Source organism: Cupressus sempervirens, chromosome 5, assembly GCF_028749045.1.
Source record: "Cupressus sempervirens isolate cs-2001-9-10 chromosome 5, ASM2874904v1, whole genome shotgun sequence".
In the NCBI taxonomy this organism is placed as follows: Eukaryota; Viridiplantae; Streptophyta; class Pinopsida; order Cupressales; family Cupressaceae; genus Cupressus; species Cupressus sempervirens.
The window spans coordinates 320,934,910-320,955,172 of record NC_143122.1 but is presented as its reverse complement, the minus strand read 5'-3'; the positions used below and the strand labels follow the sequence as shown (position 1 = coordinate 320,955,172).

Here is a 20,263-nt window from a genome sequence, read left to right as displayed (position 1 = left end):
GCCCTATTAGGAGCCAACCCTATTAAAGGTTACAAAACACACTGTGAGGTGTGACCTTGTTAAAGGATTTAATCACCTTGCTAGAGGACTTTGGAACAATTTACTAAAACTGTTCACCTTGTTAGAGGATTTACAAAAATGGCTGTTAAACCAACTCTATTAAGAGATTTATGAATCACCGCTACAATGATGAAAAAGTAACAATGAAGTGACTTGAATGAGATGCAACTGAACTTTTCTATTACAAATCTCTGATCGAATGCACCTTTGTTGCTCCTCAAGGATATCTGATTCTTCTTCAAAATTCGCTCACACTTTCCTCTGCACACAATTAACTCACTTGCATGCTCGTTCATTCATTCATCCATACATTTGAATTCACAACTAGACCTTCTATTTATCCTTACAAATTATCCAGTAAGCTCATTTACAAGTTACAATTACCAATAATCATTACATTAGTCGGCTACAAACTTTACATGAAACAATTGAACTTTATTTCTCAAAACAATGAAATCCTTCATTGGCCGACCCTACTCGGTAAACACTACTCCATAAATAATTTCCAGTGTTAACCAATTGAAGCTCGGTAAACATTGCAAACTCTACAAAATCCTTTGGAGACCGAGTAAACTCGGTAGACACTAACTTTCCTTCGCTGACCTTGTAAGCTTGGTAGAAACTGACTTTTGCTACAAAAAACTTCGACGCTCAAGCGAGCAGTGTAACTTCTAGAAATGCTCGATGGACTTTTTAATTCACTTTGTTGACCATCTGAGCTCAGTAGACTCTGTCTTTTGCTTTGTTGACCGAGCTTGGTAGACTCTATCTGATAACTGATATAACATTTGTGTAACATCAAAGACAACACACAAATGAACAATTGTATCCAACAATCTCCCTCTTTGGCATTGATGGCAACACAACATGTCATAGCAGAATAAAATTTGAGAACAAGTCTATTTCTGACAAAATATTTCTCCCTCTTAGATTTTATGCCACAAAATTCTCTAATATAGTAATCTCCCTCTGTGAAGGAATTACATAACTTCTTATCAAATAGCAGATTCTCCACAATCAATTCAAATTTTAGAAAGATATGATAGTATACTCTCCCTCTTTGACAACACAAGCCAAATGAGTAACAATATAACTTAAGTACTTATTCATATGCAATGTTCCCTTGATTATGCTACATTAACTAAAAATATTTGTGACTTGATTCCTGTCGATACATCACGAAAACTTCATTTTAGTAAGCCTTGGATAGGGGATGAGCCCTAACTTACCTCTTAGATATAAGAATGCATCCTTAGGTAACGACTTGGTGAATATGTCAGTAATTTGTTCTTTTGTATGGACATATTCCAATCTGATCTCCTTATCCTGCACCAATTCTCTGACAAAATGATATTTTATTGCAATGTGCTTGGTTTTTTAATGCATTACTGGATTCTTAGATATGTTGATTGCACTTGTATTGTCACAAAAAATAACAAAAGGCTCTTTAATTTCCACCTTCATGCCTTCCAATAATTTTTTGAACCAAACAATATTAGAATAATTTACTGCTGCTGCAACATACTCTACTTCTACTGTAGATTGAGATGTGCAATTTTTCTTTTTACTTGTCCAAGAAACCAACCTCTTTCCAAAAAAGAATGCTCCTCCACTTGTACTCTTTCTGTCATCAATGTTTCCTACCCAATCTGCATTAGTAAACACTTTCAAATCCATATTACCTCCAAATTTGTACCATAATCCATAATCTTCAGTGCCTTTCAAGTATCTCATGATCCTTTTGATTTCCATCATATGATTTTCTCTTCGTTTTGTTGAAAATCTTGCTACAATACCAACTACAAGAGCAATATCTGGCCTTGTATGAACTACATACTGCAACTTTCCAATTATTGATCTATATAATGTCTGATCTACCTCCTTTGATTCATTATCCTTGGTAAGCTTTAGTTTAGTGCACATAGGAGTTCCAACTGGTTTACAATCTTCCATCCCAAACTTTTTTAGTATCTCCTTGATGTATTTAGATTGAGTAATGTAGATACCATTATTACTCTACTGGATTTGAAGACCAACAAAGAATTTAATCTCACCAAACATTGACATCTCAAATTCCTTGTTCATTTACTCTAAAAATTCTTTCCATAAATCATCATTTCTTGTAAACAAAGTATCATCCACAAATATTTCTGCCAAAACAATCTTGTTATCTAGTCCTTCCTTGATATACAAGCTACTGTTATCATTAGTTCTTTGAAAACCAATATGAATAAGATAGTTATGCAATCCTTCATACCATGCTCTAGGGGCTTGCTTTAGACCATACAATGCTTTTTGTAATTTGCAGACCATGTCCTTCTTGTCTGGATCAACAAAACCTTCATGCTGTTTAATGTAGACTTCTTCATCTAGTATACCATTGAGAAATGTTGATTTGACATCCATCTGATAAACCTTAAATACTTTGTATGCAACATATGCAAATAAGGTCCCGACACCTTCCAATCTTGCAACAGGAGCAAAAGTATCTCCATAGTCTATTCCTTCTTCTTGAGAGTATCATTTACATACCAATCTAGCTTTGTTCCTTGACACCTTACCATCTTCATTCAACTTATTTTGGAATACCCACTTAGTTCCAATCACATTCTTATCTTTAGGCCTAGGAACAAGAGTCCATATTTTATTCTTCTCTATTTTCTCTATCTCTTCATTCATATCCTCAATCCAACTTTCATTTTCTAATGCATCTTTGACATTTCTAGGTTCAAAATCAACAAGTAAACAAGTACCTTTTAGCTTACTTCTTGTCATAGTACCTTCATATTTGTCTCCAATAATCTATTCTGGTGCATGATGTTTCCTGACATACTTGGCTAATACTGGTTCCTTGCCTTTTGAACGAATTGCATTGTCATCCTCTTGTATTTCAACTTTAGGTTCTGGCTAATCTGACTATTGCTTAGGTCCTTCAGACTCGGTAGGTATTGGCTTGGTAGCATCTAACTATGACTTAGGTACCTGCAACTCGGTTTGAACTTCTTGCAACTCAGTGACTGAAGACCCGGGAGCAGAAGATTCCTGATTGACAGATGTATCTAGCACTGTATTAAGGTTCAATGAAAACAAATCTCCTATAATCTTCTAGTTCCTTTTTTCTATCTTCTTCAGTCCTTTCTGCAAACTCATCAACTTTCACATGTGCACTCTCTATGACTTTGTGAGTAGACAAATTCAAACATCTATATGCTTTACTCTTGCAAGAATATCCCAAAAATATTCTTTCATCACCCTTCACATCAAATTTACCTTTTCTAGATTCTTTCAGAATATAACATTTACTTCCAAATACTTTTAGGTAACTTACATTGGTTTTATAGCCATATCATAACTTGTAGGGAGTTTTGAATGAGTCCTTCTTTAGTTGATCTCAGTTCAAGGTATGAACTGCAGTGTTGATAGCTTCCTTCCAATATTTGATAGAAATGTTATTTTCAATCATTAAAGTTCTTGCACAGTCCATGATAGATCTGTTCCTCCTTTTAGCTATTCCATTTTGCTTGGGCGTTCCAGGGGCTGATACTTGTCTTTTGATTCCCCTTTCAATGCAAAAGTTATTGAACTCATGGGAGATGAATTCACCACCTCTGTTTGACCTCAAGAATTTCAGTCTTTTCCCTATTTCCTTCTATACTCTGGCTAAATATTATTTGTACTTCTCAAATGCTTCTAATTTCTCTCTCAAATACACGACAATCATCATTTTAGAATAATCATCAACAAAAAGAATGAAAAACTTTTCTCCATTATAGCTTTCAATTCCAATAGGTCCACACAAACCAATATGCACAATTTTCAAAACTTCTTTAGACTGATAGTTCTTACTTTTAAAGCTAGTCTTTCCCATCGTACCAATCTAACAGTTCTTGCATAGACCAACCTCAGGTTTCTTTATACTAGGAATACCTCTTACTTTTTGAATTTTCTTATTTTCACCAAGTTATCAAAGTTCACATGACATAACCTTCTGTGCCATAACCAACTTTTTTCAACTTGAACAATAAAACATGAACATTCAACAAGTTCAAGATAGAACAAGTTACCTTTTGTCTGTATGCCTAATCCAATCAGCTTTCTTTTGTCATCCAGCAATCTTACTTTTCCATGGATGAATTCCATTTTGAATCCATTATTGATTAGCTGTGCCACACTCAACAGATTGTGTTTTAGTCCTTCAACCCAATAGGCATTATCACATACAAGTTCTTTGGTTAGTAAGATTCTTCCTTTTCCTTTTATGCAACAAGGTTCATTATTACCAAACCTCACACTACCACCATCATAGTCTTCAAAATGTTCAAACTTTGTTTTGTCACCAGTCATATGATGAGAGCAACCACTATCTATGATCCATGTATCATTTTTTCTCACATGAGAGATAAGTACTTTTCTATCTTCCTCATCATTATCAGATTCATCTTTCACAACAATGTAAACAATTTCATCTTCACCATCATCAAAAATTTTCTTGCCATTGCACTTGTGACCTTTCTTCTCATCCTTATTTTGTTTGTTTAGGCACCTAGCAACAATATGACCAATTTCCTCGCATGAAAAACATATTAGAGGAAACTTACCTTTGTATTTTCCTCTGCCTCTAAAATATTTCCTTGCTAGTAGAGCTTCAACCACCTCAAGATTACTATCAGAACTCTATTCTGATTCTTCTTCACTTACTGACTGAGATTCCTTTATCTTTTTTCCCTTCTCTTTGAGTGAAAGCTTGGCTTCAAATGTTGATTCAATGTTCTTGGAAGCTGGAACATAGTTGTCCTATTTATCTAGCTTAAATGTAGTCAATCTTCCTACTATTGCTTCTAAGTTTATCTTATGATTTGCCTCACATCTTCTTTCTTGAATTGTAGAAACTCTAATTGTATAAATGGGAAGTAATGTTCTAAGAACTTTACTGACAACTATTTCCTCCTCAATGTCTCCGCCAGCAGCCTTGATTTCATTGATGACTACTTTGACTCTTTCAACATATTTGGCAATTTTTTCATCCTCGTCCTCTCAGACTTTCTACTTTGGCTCTTCTCACATTATCATCACCTTCATAGATATCTTTCAGCTTGTTCCACATTTCAAAGGCAGTTTTGCAGTCCTTGATATCATCAAATTCTTCATAGCTTAGGGTAGATGCAATGTTTATTATCATGGTGTTATGAGTCTTCTTCTCAGCAATGTCATTGACAGATAGTGTACCAGAAGGCGTTACAGGGGGGGGGGGGGGGGTGAATCAGTTACCACAAAAATAAATCCATAGATCCCTGAGATGTCTTATAAACTTAGTTACTATTGTAACTCAGTAGCCACACAAAAAAAATGCTATAACTCAATAGATGTATATTAACGTATTACTGATCCTAAGCATTCACAAAGATTTAACATGCATGCATAAAATAAATAACATCAACACAAGAGACACCAAATTTAACGTGGAAACCCATTATGAGAAAAACCACCAAGTAACTAGCTACCAATTTTCACTCTTTTGAAGTAAAAGCCCTATTAGGAGCCAACCTTGTTAAAGGTTACAAAACACACTATTAGGTGTGACCTTGTTAAAGGGTTTAATCACCTTACTAGGAGTGGCCTTGCTAGAGGACTTTAGAACAATTTACTAAAACTGTCCACCTTGTTAGAGGATTTACAAAAATGGCTGTTAAACCAACTCTGTTAAGAGATTTAAGAATCACTGCTACAATGATGAAAAAGTAACAATGAAGTGACTTGAATGAGGTGTAACTGAACTTTGTTGTTACAAATATCTTTTCTACTTCACTAGAACCTGTCTGATCAAATACATTGTTGCTGCTCCTCAAGGATATATGATCCTTCTTCAAAATTTGCTCACACTTTCCTCTTCACACAATTAACTCACTTGCATGCTCACTCATTCATTCATCCATACATTTGAATTCACTACTAGACCTTCTATTTATACCTTACAAATTATCCAGTGGGCTCATTTACAAGTTACAATTACCAATAATCATTACATCAGTCGACTACAAACTTTACATGATACAACTGAACTTTATTTCTCAAAATAATGAAATCCTTCATTGGTTGACCCTGCTCAGTAAACACTACTCCATAAATGATTTCCAGTGTTAACCAACTAAAGCTTGGTAAACATTGCGAACTCTGCAAAATCCTTTGGAGACAGAGTGAACCTGGCAAATAAAAACTTTCCTTCATTGACCTTGTGAGCTCGGTAGAAACTAACTTCTGCTACAAAAACCTTCGACACCCGAGTGAGCTCGGTAGAAACTGTCTCCACAGTTTAACTTCTCGAAATGCTTGGTAGACTCTATAATTCACTTTGTTGACCATTTAAGCTCGGTAGACTCTTTCTTTTTCTTTGCTGACCCACTGACCTCGGTAGACTCTATCTGATAACTGACATGACATTTGTGTAACATCAAAGACAACACACAATTGAAAAATTGTATTGAACATCACTTCCCATTTTTTATTTTGGCATATGACGTTGAGTTCACTTTTCAATTTGGGCTTAAAATAAACCTTACAATATTTTGCATCGAGGATGAGTTGGTTGCCTTGTTTGGAAACCGTGGAAATTAGTTTGGTCTTATTCCATGAGGTTCATGGACTCGGTTTATACTAACACAAGGTGACTCAAATGTTTTTGTTTGTCTTTCCTAAGTGTTTGGAGTATCTTGGAACCCTTGGAAGTCATTTGAGTCTACCACTTGTGCATGATCGTGTAATGATTGTGGTTTACTTCTAGTAGGTCTCACCTTTATTTATATGTATTGTGGTTAATTAATGCACTTGCATGTATGATGCATACCTTTACTGAAAAATGTTAAGTTCTTATTTGACCCTATGTTCTGAGGGTTCCTTAGTGGGGCATTACATTTTTCTTGAAGTTATAGGGCAAGTATGTCCAATGCTTCAATATTTCCACATTCCTTGTCTACAATGTGCCAATTTTCTATAAAGGGATCACATTCTTGCTCTAACTTTATATATCATGGTGCAATGAATCCATTTAATACATCAAATAAGGCCCTCTAAAGATAAAGTGCACATGCAAAAAAAAGATTTCATGACTACTAATTTTCATTTGTCTAATTTCTTCTTCCATAAAATTCTTCATTTGTTGGTCCTTGCAACCATTTGAAAAAAATCGTCCTTTGTCATAAAAATTTACCCAAGTTATTTTAAGGGGGTGTCTTATCTCCATCCCTTGGTCCACTAGGGTATGATTTTCACAATTTTTCTTCTAAGCAACACTAGGAATCATATTATCACAGAGGGGCAAAATGTAAATATGTAGAAATGGTCAATGCTTGTGGCTCTCCCTTTTAACATATTTTTTGCATGGTTGGTCTTTATAATTTGTCAAATTTTTTCATTCACACATTAATCAAATAATGACAATTATTTAATTAATTGTTGAGTTATCATCATGTCTTATCAGTTTTGGCATTTTTCACTAGTCCAATTAAGGTTTTGTCAGTCATTTAATCCTCATCTTCTTGTCCTTGGTCCATTTTAGGGGTATATAATTGTTGGAAATTACAATTGGACCAATTCTTATGTTGCCATTGATGTCAAACCTTATTCATGAGATTGTTTTCTATCTGATCTGAGTGTCATATCTATTTGATTTATTTTGAGAAGTTGGTCATAACAAAAGCACCTAAAGGAAAGATTGAGTTATGGAGAGGAAACTACAAATGGACAACTAATTAGCTAGGCTTTGACAAGATAAAGTGATTGCTTGAATCATGTTACAAGTGGAGAAGACAGTAACAATAAAGCCTTGAAGAATAGATCAAAGATAGATCTCATGCATAGGCTTCACCAAGAAACAAAGCATAAGATTAAGGAATTTGAAGTATATGTTGAGGGTATGTGCAGGATCATGGTGTGCCAAAAAGTGGTGATGTGAAAAAAATAGAGTTTGAAAATGTCTAAAAGCGCTTCAAAATTTGCTCTAACTTTTTTTCACCTATCCAGGTACCAAACTTGGAAAGTAAGGCCCAAACCTTATCGAATATCCGATCTAAGATTGGATATCCGATTTGATCTCAGATCCGATATCCAATATCAAATCAGATATCAGATACTGGCAGCAAAAAAATTGGAGGGAAAAACAAATTTGTGAGTTATATGACTAATTTGAGTTAAGAAATATGTAAAGATATAATATATAATCTATAAATATATAATATAATAATATAAACATTATATATAATTTACTATATAATCTATATATCATATAATAATATAATATTATATAATGTATCATATATATAATAACGTAACGTAAAGATATAATATATAATCTATTAATATATAATAATATCTTATGTTATTATTATTATTATCTATAAATATAATATATATTATTATTAATTTTACTATATTTTTATTAAATATAATAACGTAATATTATATATATATATATATATGTTATTAATATATTATTATTATAATCTATAAATATTATATATATATAAATATATATATATACATATATATATAAATATATATATATATATATATATATATATATATATATATATATATATGATTATTACACTATATTATTATTATTTTTACTATATTATTTCTATTAGAATCATTTATATGGGTCGAAAGGGGTCACAAGATAACCTATGACCCCTTTCGACACATTCCATAACAACATATGTCCCTAGGACCCCTAGGGACATATTAGAATCATTTATATGGATTGAAGGGGGTCACAGGACGGCCTATGACCCCTTACGACACATTCCATGACGATATATGTCTCTAGGGGTTCTAGAACCCTTAGGGACATATTATAATCATTTAGCTAGGTCGAAGGGGGTCATAGGATGACTTATGACTCCTTTCGACACATTCCATGAAGATATATGTCCCTAGGGGTCCTAGGACCCTTAGGGACATATTATAATCGTTTATATGGGTCATCCTATGACCCCTTTCGACACATAACATGACGACATATGTCCCTAGGGGTCTTAGGATGCCTAGGGACATATTAGAATCATTTATATGGGTTGAAAGGGGTCAGAGGATGACCTATGACCTCTTTCGACACATTCCATGATGAGATGTGTCCATAGGGGTCCCAAGACTCCTAGGGACATATTAGAATCATTTATATGGGTTGAAGGGGGTCATAGGATGACCTATGAACACTTTCGACACATTCCATGAGGATATATGTCCCTAGGGGTCCTACGACCCCTAGGGACATATTAAAATCATTTATATGGGTTGAAGGGGGTCATAGGATGACCTATGACCCCTTTCGACACATTCCATGACAACATATGTCCCTAGGGGTCCTAAGACCCCTAGGAACATATTAAAATAATTTATATGGGTTGAAAGGGGCCATAGGATGACCTATGACCCCTTTCAACATATTTCATGATGACATATGTCCCTAGCGATCCTAGGACCCCTAAGGACATATTAGAATCCTTCGTATGGGTCGAAGGGGGTAATAGGTTGACCTATGACCCCCTTTAACCCATTAAATGATGACATATGCTCCTAGGGGCCATAGGACCCCTAAGGACATATTAGAATCATTCATATGGGTCGAAGGGGGTCATAGGGTGACCTATGAGCCCCTTTGACTCATTACATGATGACAAATGTCCCTAAGAGTACTAGGACACCTAGGGACATATTAGAATCTTTCGTATGGGTCGAAGGGGATCATAGGGTGACCAATGACCCCCTTTGACCCAATACATGACAACATATGTCCCTAAGGGTCCTAGGACCCCTAGGGACATATTAGAACCCTTCATATGGGTTGAAGGGGGTCATAGGGTGACCTATGAACCCCTTCGACCCATTAGATGGCGACATATGTCCCTAGGGGTCCTAGGACTCCTAGGGACATATTAGAATGCTTTATATGGGTTGAAGGGGGGTCATAGGGTAACTTATGATCCCCTTCGACCCATTGAATGATGACATATGTCCCTAGGGGTCCTAGGACCCCTAGGGACATATTAGAATGTTTCATATGGGTTGAAGGGGGTCATAGCTTGACCTATGACTCCCTTCGACCCATTACATTACGACATATGTCCCTAGGGGTTGTCAAAACCCTAGGGCCATATTAGAATTCTTTGTATGAGTCGAAGGGGGTCGTAGGTTGATCTATGACCCCCTTCGACCCATTACATGATGACATATGTCCCTAGGGGTCCTAGGACCCCTAGGGACATATTAAAATCCTTCGTATGGGTAGAAAGGGGTCATAGGGTGACCTATGACCCCTTCAACCCATTACATGATAACATATGTCCTTGAGGGTCCTAGGACCCTTAGGGACATATTAGAATGCTTCATATGGGTCCTTCGACCCATTACATGATGACATATGTCCCTAGGAGTCCTAGGACCCCTATGGACATATTAGAATGCTTCATATGGGTCGAAGGGGATCATAGGTTGGCCTATGACCTCCTTCAACCCATTACATGATGAGATATTTCCCTAGGGGTCCTAGGGCCCCTAGGGACATACTAGAATCCTTTGTATGAGTCGAAGCAGGTCATAGGGTGACCTATGACCCCCTTCGACCCATTACATGACAACATATGTCCCTAGGGGTCCTAGGACCCCTAAGGACATATTAAAATCTTTCATATGGTTTGAAGTGGGTCATAAGGTGACCTATGACCCCGTTCGATCCATTACATGATGACATATGTCCCTAGGGGTCCTAGGATACCTAGGGACATATTAGAATCCTTCGTATGGGTCAAAGGGGGTCATAGGTTGACCTATGACCCCCTTCAACCCATTACATGACGACATATGTCTCTAGGGGTCGTAGGACCCCTAGGGACATATTAGAATTGTCCATATGGGTCGAAGGGGGTCATAGGTTGACCTAGTACCCCCTTCGACCAATTACATGACGATATATGTCCCTTGGGGTCCTAGGACCCCTAGGGACATATTAGAATCATTCATATGAGTCCAAGGGGGTCATAGGTCAACGTATGACCCCTTTCGACCAATTAAATGACGACATATGTCCCTAGGGGTCCTACGACCCCTAGGGACATATTAGAATCATTCGTATGGGTCGAAGGGGATCATAGGATGACCTATTACCCCTTTGACCCATTACATGATGACATATGTCCCTAGGGGTCCTAAGACCCCTAGCGACATATTAGAATCCTTCATATAGGTCAAAGGGGGTCATAGGGTGACCTATAACCCCCTTCGACCCATTACATGATGACATATGTCCCTAGGGGTCCTAGGACCCCTAAGGACATATTAGAATCTTTTGTATGAGTCGAAGGGGGTCATAGGTCTATGACCCCCTTCAACCCATTACATGACGACATATGTCGCTAGGGGTTCTAGAATCTTTCGTATGGGTTGAAGGGGGTCATAGGTTGACCTATGACCCCCTTCGACCCATTACATGATGACATATGTCCCTAGGGGTCCTAAGACCCTAGGGTCATATTAGAATTGTTCATATGAGTTGAAGGGGGTCATAGGTTGACCTATGACCCCCTTCGACCAAGTACATAATGACATATGTCCTTAGGGGTCCTAGGACCCCTAAGGACATATTAGAATCGTTCATATGGGTCGAAGAGGGGCATAGGTTGACCTATGACCCGCTTCGACCAATTAAATGATGACATATATCCTGAGGGGTCCGATCGAAGGGGGTCATAGGTCTTCGACCCATTACATGACGAGATATGTCCCTAGGTGTCCTAATACCCCTAGGGACATATTAGAATCTTTCGTATGGGTCGAAGGGGGTCATAGGTTGGCCTATGAGCCCTTATGAGCCCCTTCGACCAATTAAAAGATGACATATGTCCTTAGGGATATTAGAATCCTTCGTATGGGTTGAAGGGGGTCATAGGTCACATTACATGATGACATATGTCCCTTCGGGTCCTAGGACCCCTAGGGACATATTAGTATCCTTTGTATGGGTCGAAGGGGGTCATAGGTTGACCTATGAACCCCTTCGACCCATTACATGACGACATATGTCCCTAGGGGTCCTAAGACCCCTAGGGACATATTAGAATCCTTCGTATGGGTTGAAGGGGGTCATATGGTGACCTATGACCCCCTTTGATCCATTACATGATGAGACCCCTAGGGACATATTAGAATCCTTCGTATGGGTCGAAGGGGGTCATAGGGTGATCTATGACCCCCTTCAACCCATTACATGATGACATATGTCCCTAGGGGTCCTAGGACCCCTAGGGACATATTAGAATCCTTCGTATGGGTCAAAGGGGGTCATAGGTTGACCTATGACCCCCTTCGACCTATTACATGATGACATATATCCCTAGGAGTCCCAGGACCCCTAGGGTCATATTATAATTGTTCATATGGGTTGAAGGGGGTCATAGGTTGGCCTATGACCCCCTTCGACCAATTACATGACGACGTATGTCCCAAGGGTTCCTAGGACCCCTAAGGACATATTAGAATCATTCATATGAGTCGAAAGAAACCTATGACCCCCTTCGACCAATTAAATGATGACATATGTCCCTAGGAGTCCTAGTTCACCTAGGGACATATTAGAATCCTTCATATGGGTCGAAGGGGGCCATAGGCCATAGGTTGACCTATGACCTCAACCTATGACCCCCTTCGACCTATTACATGATGACATATGTCCCTAGGGGTCCTAGGGACATATTAGAATCATTTCTCTAGGGCGCCTAGGACCCGTAGGGACATATTAGAATTGTTCATACGGGTCGAATGGGGTCATAGGGTGACCTATGACCCTGCTCGACCCATTACATGATGACATATGTCCCTAGGGGTCTTAGGATCCCTAGTGACATATTAGACTCTTTCGTATGGGTCGAAGGCGTTCATAGGTTGACCTTTTACCCCCTTCAACCAATTAAATGATGACATGTCCCTAGGGGTCCTAAGACTCGTAGGGACATATTAGAATGCTTCATATGGGTCGAATGGGGTCATAGGTTGACCTATGACCCCCTTCGACTCATTAAATGATGGCATTTATCCCTAGGGGTCCGAGGACCCCTAGGAACATATTAGAATGCTTCATATGGTTCAAAGGGGGTCATAGGTGTACCTATGACCCCCTTCGAGTCATTACATGATGACATATGTCCCTAGGGGTCCTAAGACCCCTAGGGACATATTAGAATTATTCATATGGGTCGAAGGGGGTCATAGGGTGACCTATGATCCCCTTCAACCCATTACATGATGACATATGTCCCTAGGGGTCCTAGGACCCCTAGGGACATATTAGAATCGTTCATATGGGTTGAAGGGGGGCCCCTTCAACCCATTACTTGACAACATATGTTCTTAGGGGTCCTAGGACCGCTAGGGACATATTAGAATCCTTTGTATGAGTCGAAGGGGGTCATAATTTTACTTATGACTCCCTTTGATGAATTAAATTACGACATGTCCCTAGGGACATATTAGAATGCTTCATATGGGTCGAAGGGACAATATTATATTTAATAATTATATTATATTGTATATTTTAATATAATAATAATATATTATTAGATTATATAACAATAATAATCATATATGTTACTATATTATATATTTAATAATAATAACAATATATATTATTATATAGAATAGTTTTTTCATATAATACTACTACATATATTTAATAATAATATATATCACTATATTATATTTAATAATAATAATCATACATATTACTATAATGTAATAATATTAATGTTCACACATTCACGAAATATATTTTGCTTTAAAATTGTCTAAAGTTATTCTCTTAAATTTATCTCCCTCCAAATTTTAAATTTAAAAAAACTTCCCTTTTGAAATCTCCCAGCAAAAATGAGTTTGAAATTACCACGGCTAATCGGATATCTGATTAGGCCTGGTATTTACCAAGCCTGCCCGGTCAACCCAAAAAATGTGTTTAAGGAGGGTTTCAGTGACACTCAAACTTCGGGTAGCTATCTGACAATGTTATTTTGATTGAAATTGACTGAAATGAAAAGGGTTTTTTAATATCACTCTCGAGATTCGATCGATATAATTGCTATCAAATTTTGAGTTTGATAAGTATTTATTAGCTAATTTTCAATGAAGATTATTGTAAAGTGTTGATTGACATACTGATTTAAAAATAGCTATAACTTTCAAACGGTATAACATTTTTTAAATCTAAAAGTTGCGTCACATTCTATTCTTCACCTAGTATAAGAAAAATAATAATTATTATTAAATTTGGTAAAACTTTCTATTAGTTAAGGTGGTCAGACACGAGAGTTTTTTTTCGAAAAAGTTATAGTAGAAAATTCATATTTAATTATTTATTTGGAATAAAAATATTAAAAAATATGCGTCACATCTGGGCATGAGTCTACATTTTATATCTATAATTATATTAAAAAAATATTATCATTTGATTTTGATTAAGGTGGTTAGACATACACCTACTTTTAATTTTTGCCCTAAAATTTTCGTAGTACTGCATTAAAATCCAAACTTTTGACCAATCAATTATTTTTTTCTCCTAATAAGGCCTAGTAGTTTAGAAACTACATTCAATTTCCTACAGATTATTTTCTTACAAATTTTTGATATAAAGTCCATAACCACTTTAAAATTATGTGTCAAGTTGACATAACCCTAATTTGCTAATTTTTCACTGCCACTTAAGGCCATAGTTTGGTACACCATGATCCTGCACATACCTTGAGTGATGGTAGTGTCAACCGAGCCACAATTAATGTTGATTGAGCATCCGTATTGACCGAGTGATAGTATATGTGCTGAGCAAGAAATCTAGTAGTGACCAAGTAACCCAGTGATGTTTGAGTGTCAAAACATAGTGATTGTCGAGGAACAACATTTTAACAATTTATGAGAAATTGTAATTTCTAGCCGACAAAGTTGATTTCTTGGAATATGGAAAGCATGTTGAAGATATGAACATTTAAATCAAAGGAAATAATGATTGCTTGTTTCTATGTAAGGATTTGTGAAGAAGTTTCTAGAAAAGAAGAGGATGAACAAGAAGGTTGACAAATTCATTGTATGTGTTGAATATAATCGTAACCCTAAGATTTACAGTGGTTTTTAAGTGACAAAATATTAGAATTACTGATACAAACCATTGCACCAAAACAACAAGGTGTTAGTGAAAGCTGCCCACTAGGATCATAACATCCCACCATGCTCCACAATCTAGACTCTAGGCTAGATGTGCACCCATACGGTGGGCCCTCCTTTGGCCATATGAGTCTTAGACAAACACTAAACATTGCCACCCACTCTAAGACTCGAACCTAGGTGGAGGCTCTAATACCACATGGTACAAACCATTGCACCAAAACCATGAGGTGTTAGCAAAGGCCACCCACTAGGATCATAACAATTACTTATTTAAGGAAGTGCAAGGGCTAACCTTATCAAGACATTGAAGGTTGGAGAAGTAGTTGATGCTATTGACTGAAAAACTTAAGAAAAAGGCTGAGAAGAGTTGAGAAGAGGAGAAGTGTAATTTCTTGAAGGGTTTCCAAGTGAATTAGAGATTGAGGCAACAATGTAAGCCTGTCAATGGATCAACTTGTGAGCCGAAATCAGATCCGAATTTTTTAAGTGAGTAGTACTTGACAGATCAAAAACTATTGTTACTTTCTATGTGTTAGAAAATGTGACGTGTTGGGAGCACGAATCAACAAACAAACATTAGTTAAAAAATCTCAAATATGCATCAAAGACTCAACAAAATGAAAGACCATTAACTAACTAATGCTTGCTTGAGTTTTTCAACTCTATGCATCCAACAAACCAAATCCTCCAACTAACTCTATAGCTCAACAAAGGCACCCATGAGAGGCTTTGTTGGTGTGTTAAGATGAGGGGTATGTTTGGTGTGCTCTCCCAAACACAACAAAGTATTGAATCTCTTGAGTGGATGTGCAAATGTAAGTAATGATGAAATATGAACCCAAGCTACAATGAAATGAAGAATACTTCAAGAAATGGCTATGGAGAAAGCCATACTTGAAAGCATTCAATGGTGAAAATGTGAAATGCAACAAAGAAACTAATAAGATATGCAAGCTAAATTAACAAGTAAATGTAAATGCAAAGGCAAACTAACTAAACCATGCAAATGCAAAGCTAAACTAGCTACCAAATGGTTAGTATTCTCTTAGAAATCTCTATGAAAACTCAAACTACAATGAAAACCCTAGCATGAAAACTCAAGGCTCAAAATGACATTGTAACAATGCAATAATGGGAGATACAAATGCTTGAGACAAGGCCTCTATTTATAGGCTTGAGAGAGGGCTTGGTGAGGTGGCATCCATGTAGATGCCACATAAGGTGATAGGCAAGCCATGCAAGTAGTCAAAAATTCAAGACAAGAGTGCAAAGGGGAGTGTGTAGGCATGCCATCTCACACATGTGTGAGCACACTCTTAGGCTAACGAGGGGGATTAGGAAAGAGATTAAGAATGATTAAGTGGGATTAGAGAAGAAGTAGGCTTAAGAGGATGAAAATGATGGTTATAGGCTAGGCTGTAGGTTATGCTTAAGATTAAATTAAATGAAATTTAATTTAATCATGGGTTTAGAGGAATTAATAGGATATGAGGATAAACAAAATTTATTTAAAAAAAGGGATGATGGAGGGTCATGTGTTAAATTAATTTAACACATTAAAGCTAGGAGTATTTAAATTAAATTAAAATACTGAGGAGAATGAACTCATTTTTTTTGTTCTTCTTGTTCTCTGGCATCCTGATGATGGATCATGTAGCATGATCCGAAACGTTGATGATTAAAAAACTGCACACAATCTAACCCAGAAACCAGAACTCTTAAAATAATTTAATCAAATAAGTAAAAAAATGTGAGCAATATTATTAATTAATTAATAATTAATTACAATGTCACGAGCAATATTAATAAATTAATATAGTCTTTAGGGATGATATTAAGCATCTACACTTTCTAACCACTATATTGATGTAGTATTAAAATACTTTAATCGAGGTTGACCTAACAGTCATATGTAAATCATTTAATCAAGGTGGCATTCTAATGAAATACTCTAAAGTCTTCTAACAAGGCCACTCCTAATAGGGTGATTAAATCTTTTAACAAGGTCACATTTAACAATGTGTTTTGTAATGTTTAATAGGCTTGGCTCCTAACATAGCTCACTTCATAAGAGTGAAAAGATTGGTGACATGTTGTTGGTGGTTTTTCCCACATTGGGGTTTCACATCAAATACTAGTGTCAAACTTGTGTGGATGTTAAATTTCGTGATCTACTATTAATGTTTACATTCTACAAAGTGTGTAATATTTATGACAATGGATTGCTAATTTATGTTTACTGAAAGTTGACTATGGAGACCAAGCTATTGAATGTTAAGATTTGAAGTTATTTAATTGTTTGTTTGTTCAATTGGTACACCCAGACCTTGGATAATTGATTCACCCCGCCAATTATTCTAAACATTCTAACATATAATAACTTAAATATTATACCCCTTGTCCTAATAGGTCCTCTAGAAGATAAATAAATATGACATCTATTAATCTCATTTATCCTTTTGGCACAATTAAATGAATATTATTTAATTCGTTGATTATCAATATGAAGGTGAATTAATAAATTAATATTTATTGATATATCTATAATTTTATCTCCATTTTGTAATCCCACTTGCATTATTTATTTTCTTCTACCTTTTCCTTTTGGCTCTCACTTGACGTTTCCTTTCCTTCACCCTTATCCTCTTACATCCTTTTATTTGTGTCTATTCACGTGACACTAAAAATCTATAAATTGTGCTCTCAATCTTCATTTTCACTAGCCACAAATTACAATATTCTAGTATCCTTATTGTTATTCCATTGAATTATCCTTGCTTAATCATATTTTTGCACTTGTTCACATTCAGAAAAATTGTTAACTAGAGGAGAAAGAAAATAATGGAGTGGGATGAAGGGTTTGCATAGAATTTGTTTGTGTTTTATGTTAAATTTATGCAATTTTGATTTCATAACTTTATTCATGAGATAATTCTTTTTCGTTTGAAAGATGTTATAGCATTTTTATGGTTAGCTTATCATTTTTATTTCTAAATCCCTAATTTTCCTTGTTTATAGGGCCCACATTCATTATTTGGCAACTTTAATTGAAAAGAAACTGAAAGAATTTTTAGGATAAGAAAATGATGGCATATCCACTATGGTAGAGTTATCTACATACTTTAGGAGACCTTATCTAAAGTGCAATATTTTGCTAATATAGATCTTAGTGATATTGTTATTATAATGAATTTGAACTTACTCAAATGTGGTAATAAAACATTTATGACAATGATTTGTAGGTATGCTAGGATGAATATTCAACAAGTCCAAGGTAGATTATTTTTCTCATAATTTTGAAGATTAACACTCATAACTCTTCTAGGAGGAATATTCAACATGCTAGGATATGAGAGAGTTTGAGAGATCTCTCTATGGTTGTCTTGTTTCTTTTTCATAGTTATAAAGGATAACAAATGAATAATTTCATGGAAGCTCTTGTTCTTACTACGTAGGCTAGAGAAAAATTGTCTATGTCAAATTCCTAGGTTTTGGTTGATTTGCTAAAAAAGTAAAGGGTGCAGGTAGTGACTTGGTAGTTAGCTTTAGTGTTCAAGTAAACCCTTAGTTTAAGTAACTCTTTAAACTTTTGTTTTATTTTTCTACATTCCTAAGGAATAGAATAGGGTGACTAGTTGTTTGGTTAATAGATCCCCTGGCATATGAAGGGTGAAACATTGGTAATTGATGAGTTTTGCCCCTAGAACATTCTCAAACAATAGAGAGGTTAGTATGGATGACATGATAAAGTTTATGTTTGTTCCCATTGGATTCCTTGATAGGATATTTGTTTAGATGCTATCTAATTTGTCGCAATTTATTTTTGGTCTTGCTATGTAATGATTCTTTTATGATAAATAATATTTTACATCTTGTTTTAAAAAAAATCTAAATCTTACCCAACCTAATGATAACTTTAAATCCATCTCTAATAAGAACACTTAATCTAATTCTAATCGTAATACTAATAACAACTCTAACCCTAAGACAAATCACAACCCTAATTTAAACCCCAATTCATTTAGTTTTTAGTCCTACCTATAACATGAACTTGAATTATAGGCATGAGCCTATAACACAATGGTAAATTGTGAGCCTCTTATCGAAGAGGTCTTGGGTTCAAATTTATTCACATGATAATTAATCTTGGCCTCCACTTTTTATGCACTTTTCAATATCATTTTTAAAAAACAATTTAATATGGCATGATTACCTTTGACATGTATATATAAATGAGTTTTAGTTTTACTTCTACCATACACTTCAATATAAAATACAACATAGTTTTATGTTGTTACTAATAGGAAAAAATTATTATATTTTGCTAACCTTTTTATAGGTACGGTAACCTAAACCCTCCTTACCTTGGTCTTACCAACTCCCAAGTTGAGGAGAGGAAGGGGCAAGTAGAAGCTAACTAGTCTTCCTAAATGTGTGGGCAATCATTCTGAATTTTATTAACTCATTGTTATCAAAATACAATATAATTTCTTGATTAAAACAACTTCATAAAGATGTTTATATATACATTTTAAATATATAAAAGTATTTACAAATTTATCTTGAATTATATTTTACTTTATCATTTTACTTTATCTCAATTTTATTTGGAAAGATGCTATTAAGTTTTGCACTAACCATGAGAGAGGTAGAGGGGGAATTGCCCTACTTATTAGTAATAAATATGAAAAAACATATTACTAATAATGGATGTTCTCCTTGTCAGAGAGCGGTGTGGGTTACTTTGCAATATGATGACAAAAAATTTGGGGTCTGTGCTATTTATGCTTCAAATGACCCTAAGGAAATAATTGAGCTCTACAAATGGCTTATAGACCTCCCAGATATGCCTTGGCTTTTTGGTGGAGATTTCAACATGATTGAATCTCAGGATGACAAGTCGGGGGGCATTCCCTTTCACTAGAAGGATAATGAAAAATTCTATTGGAATAGATTTTTAAATTCTAACTATCTTTTTGATCCTATTGCTGGTAACTTGAAAACCAAC

General features: G+C 35.6%; 1 pseudogene; it reads right to left on the bottom strand.

Annotated features, from left to right (window-relative positions):
• Window positions 1-20,263, bottom strand: part of LOC149555954 (fatty acyl-CoA reductase 2, chloroplastic-like) — a 103,499-nt pseudogene that overhangs the window by 83,080 nt on the left and 156 nt on the right.